Source organism: Psammomys obesus, unplaced genomic scaffold (assembly GCF_907164565.1).
Source record: "Psammomys obesus unplaced genomic scaffold, mPsaObe1.curated_primary_1811, whole genome shotgun sequence".
NCBI classification, from domain to species: domain Eukaryota; kingdom Metazoa; phylum Chordata; class Mammalia; order Rodentia; family Muridae; genus Psammomys; species Psammomys obesus.
The window spans coordinates 33,679,187-33,687,968 of NW_026585504.1; the positions used below are offsets into that span (position 1 = coordinate 33,679,187).

General features: G+C 37.9%; 1 pseudogene; it reads left to right on the forward strand.

Moving 5' to 3' along the window:
* The first annotated feature begins 3,821 nt into the window (after positions 1 to 3,821).
* Positions 3,822 to 4,416, forward strand: LOC129673181 (Y-box-binding protein 1-like; annotated as a pseudogene).
* Positions 4,417 to 8,782: the final 4,366 nt, after the last annotated feature.

Here is an 8,782-nt window from a genome sequence, read left to right on the forward strand (position 1 = left end):
TTCTCCTTTTGGAGCTCCCGTCCCTTCTAGGTCTTTCTATAGCCCCCTTCTTTCATAAGATTTCCTGCATTCCTCGTTTGGCTATGAGTCTCTGCCTCTGCTTTGATACCTCAGTCAGTTGAGTCTTTCAGAGGCTGTCTGTGGTGAGCTGCTGTCTTCTCTTGATTCTGATGTGTATTACATTTGTCCTTCTGAATGAGGATTGAGCATCTTCTCTAGGGTATTCTTTTTTGTTTATCTTCTTTAGGATTATAGATTTTATTATGCAAAATACAGTTTCTTGTTCCAAAACACTGTGCTCAATATTCACTAAATTTGTTGAATGTTTCCCTTACTTATACCTTCCTTTCCTCAGTACATTTTGTGTTTAAGCCATGAGGAATGTAACAGACTTTTGCTTAATTTAATTTGTACAAAGGAAGTGGCTATCTTAACAAGACAAGCAATGTAAACACTCTAAGAGTTCCCTTTGCCAATGGGTGAGTCTTGTAATTCCACATGTAGATAGGGGCCGAGAACAGTAAAAGAAGAAAGGAATGCGAAGTCATTGTCAGAAAAACAATGAAAATCAGAAAATCTGAAAAAAAATACACAAATTAAGAATCTTCGGTTTTAGCAGAAGGCTAAAAATCCAAATGGTCCAAACATCTTAACTCATAAAGTTTCTTTAAATATTTTGAGACATGAAAAAGCATGGCATAGTAATTCACCAAATGAAGTTAGAGAAAGAGTTGAGCTCCCTGAGCTACACAGCACATGTGAGGCCAACATAGGATAAAATACACATAATAGTCAAAATAAAATTGATACAGCAGAACTTTATACAAGGACAAAGTTGGAATCAGGTAATCAAAAAGTAGTCACGAAATTAGCTTGAAAATGAATTAACTGTTCTGTGAGTGCAGTATAGTAATGGGCAATATCAGACTTTTCAGCTTAGCTTAGGTTACATGCCATTCCCAGCATACTTTAACTCTGTTTCAGTTGAATAACATTGCACATATTAAATGTTGTTTTCAGCTGGTGTGTTGAGAAGATATACCTGTAAAGTCTCACCAACATGAACACCGAAACGTGACCTGAACAGAAAAGACACCAATGAGCGTGCTAAAATCCACAGGAATTCTAAATACAGTTTGGGGAGGCAAATATCAAATAGTTAAATTTATTTTAAAATTTGAAGATTACCTAAACATTATATATCTATTCTCAGGGCACTAGCACATACATATGAATACTAAATTTGTGTCAAAATGGTTGGTAGACTAGATAGGGGTTGAAGAAAACATTAGGAAAGCTATTTAGCAAATGAATTTCTCTCAGTGAATTAAAACACATTTTACTTGAAGTAAATAAAACATCCTTGGTTGAGATTGAGTAAAGGTTGAATTATAAGAATATGTTTTCAGTCTCATTACATTTACAATTTTATTTTATTATAAAGTCTATATTTTTCTAACAGCTATATCTTGAAAAACCATGGTATCTTTCAACCCCATTCATATTTTCCTAGCTTGCCCAAAGATAATAGGTTATACATTGTGTTCTTTATCTCATGGGCAAACACAGAGTTGCTTTGGCTACTAGAATTAATCCATATTTCAGACATAGTGAATTGTATTGCATTTCCCCACCTTACAGATCAAAATATGATGAAGACTTAGGAACACTATATTTTCATGGTCATGTTTTGTTTGGGAAAATGATGTAGTGGCTGGCCAGAAACAGGAGCATCTGAGTTTTTATGCATCTTCTCTTCAACTCTCTTTATTTGGAATCTTTAAATAAAACATTATAATAAAATCTATGGTAGTTAGTGAAGATTGGGCAAAAAATTCACAGGTGTGGCAAACATCTGAATCAACCTCTTCCAGAGGTAGGATGCCAGCACAAGCACCTGGAGGTGCATAGAAGTTGTTTGTCTGCCAAAATCAATGCTAAAATGAGGGAAATAAGAAATAGCAATCCAAAACTGAACATTTCTGAACACTCTTTGAAAAGAGGAACCCAAGGAGGATAAAGCCAAAACAGGAGCTACAGGTTGGAGCAAATGTGATTAAAACATGAAAGAAAAAAGATTTCTTACCTCTTTCTTAAGTAGAGACCCCTATTGTTAAGACTATTTAATCACTTAGTACTTTTTAAAAATAATATTCTAGCTCCTCAGGGTAACAGCATTTTATGACCTTTGACTAATATTACAGTGGGGAATAATGTCAAACATAGGTTGTCTTATATTTGAACTTCCTGCAGCTAGGAACTAAACCAAATATCAGTACACAGGTGTGAAAACATGTCTTCACAAAACCCGTGATGCTGATAAAACACTGGATCCTATGGATCTTCTAACAAACTACAAGTATAAATGTATTACAATCAACCATATGTTCTGCTATAAGAGGCTAATACTATATAGCCTACAAGGTTATATTCAGCAAAGAAGGAATTGCTAAGCAAAGTTTTTCAAAGGAGAATTTCTACTGTGTAGGGCACAATTTCATGAGCTGTGTAAGAAGACTTAGCACAGGCATGCTCTCTACAGTGACTATTCAGAAATATTTCACTTATGGGCTAAGCTTTGCTGTTTTTATTTAAATCTTGATTATTTTCTAATAAAGTATCTGTGTGACCTGAAAAGACTAAAGTTTCTAGAGTCTTCATTATGTAGTTATATTTTAGCCACTCCATAATTTCATGGTACATAGTGCATAAATATACTAAATAACTCTGGTAGCTTACATTGTATTCTATTGTGTTATAACTTATTGAGATAATAATTCAGTCTTTATTTTGTTGAGCTTGATCTTCTTGACTTCCACTGACGAGTGAAACTGGGCAAGAAGTAACACGTCATCAGTCCTTGGCCCTTTCTCATGCTCTTATATTCCACAGTGTACTGAAATATTTGCTAAGTCATGAACGTACAATAAGAGTTTGTTGTTATAAGGCTCTGAGATTTGGGACTTTAAAAGTAAAATTCTCTTTTGCAAAGGATTACTGTGCCAGAGGTTAATAAAATATTCATGAATGTTGATAGAATGACTGTAAGCCATTACCATGGGTTAAAATAGAGTGTAAATTTAAGTATTTGAAGCAACTTAAAGTTTGTGTGTGTGTGTGTGTGTGTGTGTGTGTGTGCGTGCGTGTGTGTACTTATGGGATTAAAATTTAAAAAAAAAAGCCAGGAAGGTGCTTCAGTGGCACAAAACCTGAACTACTTTTCCAGAGGACCTGAGTTCAGATCCTAGCACACATATCGGGTAACTCACAGTTGTCTATAACCCCAGCTCCATAGGATCCAAAGTTCCCTTCTGGGTCTCCAGGCAGTGACACAGAGACCCACACACAGACACATTATCAAAAAATAAAATAAAATAAAATAAAAATATCTTAAAAGGAAAAAAAATACGGAACAGAATAAATCCTTATGCTTTAAGTTTTACAGAATAAATTTTCTAATTGAAATATAACAGGAATATGGGACATTTAAATTAGAAAAGAACTATGCAGAACAAAATGATGGTGGAATCACATCATATAAAATTTGCTAATAAAAGTTGTTGGATTGTAAGTCAGAAGGCTAAGGGGCCCACAGAGCCCTGGAAGCTCTGAAAGCCCCACCGCTGCTAGGGACTGCGTCACAAAAGGGGAGGAGCCACAGCTGCCATTGCGGACTCCAATCACCACCACTGCAACCATGAGAAGCAGAACTTACGGCCCAGCAGCTGCCCTGCTGCCCATGCCGCTGCCGCCCTTGGGCGAAGGACTCCAAGCCTGGCTCCATCAGCAGCTGCAGAATAGAAGCACGTGGGCATCCTGACATGGTCTGCACGAGCAGGGTGGGGAAGACTGTGGAGTTTGATGTTGTTGATGGAGAAAAGGGTGCAGAGGTTGCCAATGTTACAGGCCCTGGTGGAGTTCAGGTTCAAGGAAGTAAATGTGCTGCAGACCAAAACCATTATAGACACTATCCACTAGTAGGGTTCCTCCATGCAATTACTAGCAAAACTACAACAGCAAAGATGGAAAAAGAACAAGGGATCAGAAAGTGCTCCTGAAGGCCAGACTCCTATCAGAGGTGAAGGTTCCCATATGAATACATGAAGAGACCCTATGGGCATTGACAACAGTATTTCAACCCTCCTGTGCAAGAAGTGATGAAAGGTGCTGGCAACCAGGGAGCAGGAGAGCAAGGTAGACCAGTGAAACAGACTATTGTATGGAGGGAGGTGTTACAGACCACAGTTCTGCAGGGTCCCTCCTCACCAAAGGCAGCCTAGAGAGGACAGCAACAAAAAAGACAAGGAAAATCAAGGAGATGAGACCCAAGAGCAGCAGCCACCTCAAAGGCGATATCACCTCAACTTCAAATACCAACGCAGATGTCCAGAGAACCCTAAACCACAAGATGGCTGATCCACCAGCTGACAAGGCTGAGCAGGGTGGGGCCGAGCAAATGATGGCCAACCATCTCTGTCATCATAGGGTTTGGTCATCCATCAAAAAAAAAAAAAAAAAAAAAAAAAAAAAAAAAAAAAAAAAAAAAAAAGAATATAAAATTCCAGCAGTAAGGAATGAACAAAGATTGGAGCTGAAGACCTTAAGTGCTTGCTTTTTGTCCGTTGACCAGATACATTAGAACTATATGCTTTATCCGTGCAGCATAGGGTTTTTATTAATTTTACTTAAAAATGTCTCTTTTGGGTAATCACAAGCATGTTTTTTAAGAAAAAAGAAAAGGCCTGTTTTTTTTTTTTCCTCAATACACCTTTAATGGTTTTTAAATTGTTTCATATCTAGTCAATATGAGAATTTTAAGACCTTCATTTTTAATTTGTAATAAAAGTTTACAACTTGATTTTTCAAAAAAGCAACAAGCTGCAAGAACCTGTTAATTAATGTCTAAAATAATAATAATAATAATAATAATAATAATAATAATAATAATAATAATACAATTCCATGGCTACATTCCTAAATTTAAAGTCCCTTTATTCACAACACAACCGATATTTTATTCTCCCTTTTTATTCTCATTAGTATGAAGTAGTATTCAATAAATTTTAAATAATTCTTTATTCATTTTCAGTATGGTCTGTCTGTCCATAAGAATGTAATTTACAGGAAATAAATTGATCACTTTTATTTGTAGTTGTATTTTCATGCCCTGAAACAGCAACTTGGCAAATTGTTGACACTGGGTCAGAAAATAACTTATTAGAAAACAAATACACCAATGTTTTGACATGGCCCCCCAAAAGAGTACTAAGTACTATGCTACATAATGCACTAGTTTTTCTTTTAACTAAATAGAAATAATTGTATCAGAAACACCTACAAAGAAATCAGTTTTGCTGCCTCATAATCTGCACAATTCCCAGTGCCTACAGAAGATCTTCTCTTTGTTTTTCCTCCTTGCACACTCCTGATTGTTGTCCTTACACACCCCTGATGGTTGTTTTCTATGCTTGTATATGGTGTGTGTATTGTGGGGGTGTGTGCATGCCTGTGCATTCATACGTGCTGGCATGGTTGGCTTGATGGATATGCTTTCCCTTATGTAATAAGAAAGATAGCTATTAACAAATTCAGAAAATAATTTTTTAAAATGTTTGGGTGGAAGGGATGTTTCTTCCTGCACAGTATTATTTTTATTTCATTTTTTTATTCTTTATTAATTACACTTTATTCACTTTGTATCCCTCCCTCCTCCCATCACAATCCTTCCCTTCTTCCACCCTCTGCATGCATGCCCCTCCCCAAGTCCACTGATAGGGGAGGTCTTCTTTTCCTTCCTTCTGATCCTAGTCAAGTAGGTCTCATCAGGAGTGGCTGCAGTGTCTTCTTCTGTGGCCTGGTAATGTTGCTTCCCCCTCAGGGGGAGGTAATTAAAGAGCAGGCCAATCAGTTCATGTCAGAGACAGTCCCTGTTCCTATTACAATGGATCCCACTTGGATACTGAACTGCCATGGGCTACATCTGTGCAGGGGTCTTAGGTTATCTTCATGCATAGTCCTTGGTTGGAGTATCAATCTCAGGAAAGACCCCTATGCTCAGATTTTTTGGTTCTGTTGCTCTCCTTGTGGAGTTCCTGTCCTCTCAAGATCTTACTGTTTCCCACTTCTTTCATAAGATTTCATGCACTCTGCCCAAAGGTTGCCCAAAAGTCTCAGCATCTGCACTGACAGAGGACCTCTCAAAGGCTTTGCCCTGCACAGTATTTTATACCAATCCTTAGAAAGGGCTGTACTTATCTCATCAGCTTACCCGCTGTAAGAATCACTAAATTGGCTAGGTAGGCAATGTGGTAGGAAGGGCTTGGAAATATTCACACTAGGACTAAAGGGGGAAAAATGTGTAAGCGGTATGTTTAATAGCATGAAGAATGAATCCGAGCTGGGGGTTTGATTTATTGTGCAAGAACACTTGCTTTGCAAGCAGGGGAGCCTGAGTTCAAATTCTCAACACTTATGTAAAAAGCATGGAAAGCTATTGATATCTTTAACTCTTTTAGCATACCTTTAACTTGGAGGAAAGAAGAATCAGAGATATGCAGGTTCCGAAGATTCAAGGTCTAGCCAAAATGAAGATGGTAAAATGCTTTTTGTTATGTTACTCTGGCCCTACATGGGGGATGTACACCAAAAAACAAGTGAATGAGACACATGGGGAGAGAGAGAGAGAGAGAGAGAGAGAGAGAGAGAGAGAGAGAGAGAATAAATGAATGGCCTTGCAGCAAATTACAAGAGATCTTCCAAGTGTGAAGAAGTAGAACAAGAAACTATGCTCTACATGTACTAGTTGTTCAAAAGCAGAGGTTATGAAATCCTCTGCCTTGTATTTCACTGTCAACTGTATTATTTCATGAACATTTTGATCCTCATTGTAATTTGACATGGCCTTTGAAGGATCTCGTCAAGCATTGTTAGGGCCTGAAAAATCTATTAACTGACTAAATTTGTATCTTCTTATGACACTTGTTAGGCCTAGAAAAGAAGTAAACTTTCTACAATGAAGAAATGTCTACAATAACAAGTAGCACATGATCTCAATGCAGGGTCCCTTTAATCTCATGTTAAACATAAGATAAAAGGTGCTGATGATTAGGGTACAATACATTGATCTGCATCAGTTATTTAGAAAATGTCCCTGTGAAGAGTCATTCATTTCTCCAAAATAGATGTTTTCCATAGTTACCTTCTATTGAGGAATGAGACTTTCCTCTGTTTCTAAGTTACTTTGCCTTAAACATTTCATTGATGTTTTTACATTGGTCTTTTTACTCTAGAAAAAAGGGAAATTGGATTAAGCATTGTTGTCTGGCATGAAGATCATGTAAATGGGGTTACTCTTGGCTTAAATCCTTTCCCTGAGGTAACTAACCTGAATTCTATGGTCATTTGAAAGTTCTACCTGGCTAGTTCTATAGTAGATATGTATGGCATAGACAGTTTTGCTGACCATCTTTGATATTAATTAACTATGCAAAGGCCTACAGCCTTGCCCATACTCTGAGCTCAGGCATACCATGGCCTCATAACATGATGTGGCTGGATCATAGACAGTAAGTGCTGGAAATGTAAATACTTTAGAAATATTTGGCAGCATATTTTTTAAATTTTTATTAATTACAATTTATTCACTTTGTATCCCCTCTGTACCTTCCTCCCTCCTCCCATCTCATCCCACCCTCTCTTTTCCCCACCCATGTCCCTCTTTCAGTCCACTGATAACGGAGGTCCTCCTCCCTTTCTCTCTGATCCTGGTCTATCAGGTCTCATCAGGAGTGGCTGCATTGTCGTATGAAAGAAGTGGGGAATAGTGAGACCTGGAGAGGATAGGAGCTCCACAAGGACAGCAACAGATCAAAAAGTCTGGGCCCAGGGGTCTTTTCTGAAACTGATATTGTAGCCAAGGCTACTCATGGAGATGGCCTGTAAACCCTGCACAGAGGTAGCCCAGGGCAGTTCAGTACCCAAGTAGGTTCCATAGTAATGGGGACAGGGGCTGACTCCATCAGGAACTGTTTGACCTGCTCTTTGATCACCTCCCCCTGAAGAGGGAGCAGCCTTGCCAGGCCAAGAAGAAGATAATGGCAGCATAATTTCAATAGCTCTTAAACACATGCTATTATTATAAACTAGGATAGAGGATCTAGGCTGAGAAGACCCTACAGTTTATGGATTTTTCTTAGTCTTTTAAAAAATTATTTTATTTATTGATTGTTGCTCTTAGAGCCTGTGCTGTTGGTGTTCTGTTCAGGAAGTTATCTCCTGTGCCAAGGAGTTCAAGGCTCTTCCCCACTTTTTCTTCTAAGCGGTTTAGTATGTCTGGTTTTATGTTGAGGTCTTTGATCCACTTGGACTTTAGTTTCATGCAGGGTGAAAAGTATGGATTTATTTGCTTTTTTTTTTTTTTTACCTGTAGACATCCAGTTAGACCAGCACCATTTGTTAAAGACTCGGTCTTTTTTTCCATTGAATGGTTTTGACATCTTTGTCAAAAATGTGTCCATAAGTGTATGGATTTCTGTCAGTGTTTTCTATTTGATTCCATTGGTCCACCAGTCTGTTTCTATGCCAGTACCATGCAGTTTTTAGTATTGTTGCTCTGTAGAACACCTTGAGATCAGGGATGGAGATACCTCCAGAAGATCTTTTACTGTAGAGAATTGTTTTAGCAATTCTGGGTTTCTTGTTGTTCCAAATGAAGGTGAGAATTTTTCTTTCAAGGTCTGTAAAGAATTGTGTTGGTAATTGGATGGGGATTGCATTGAATCTG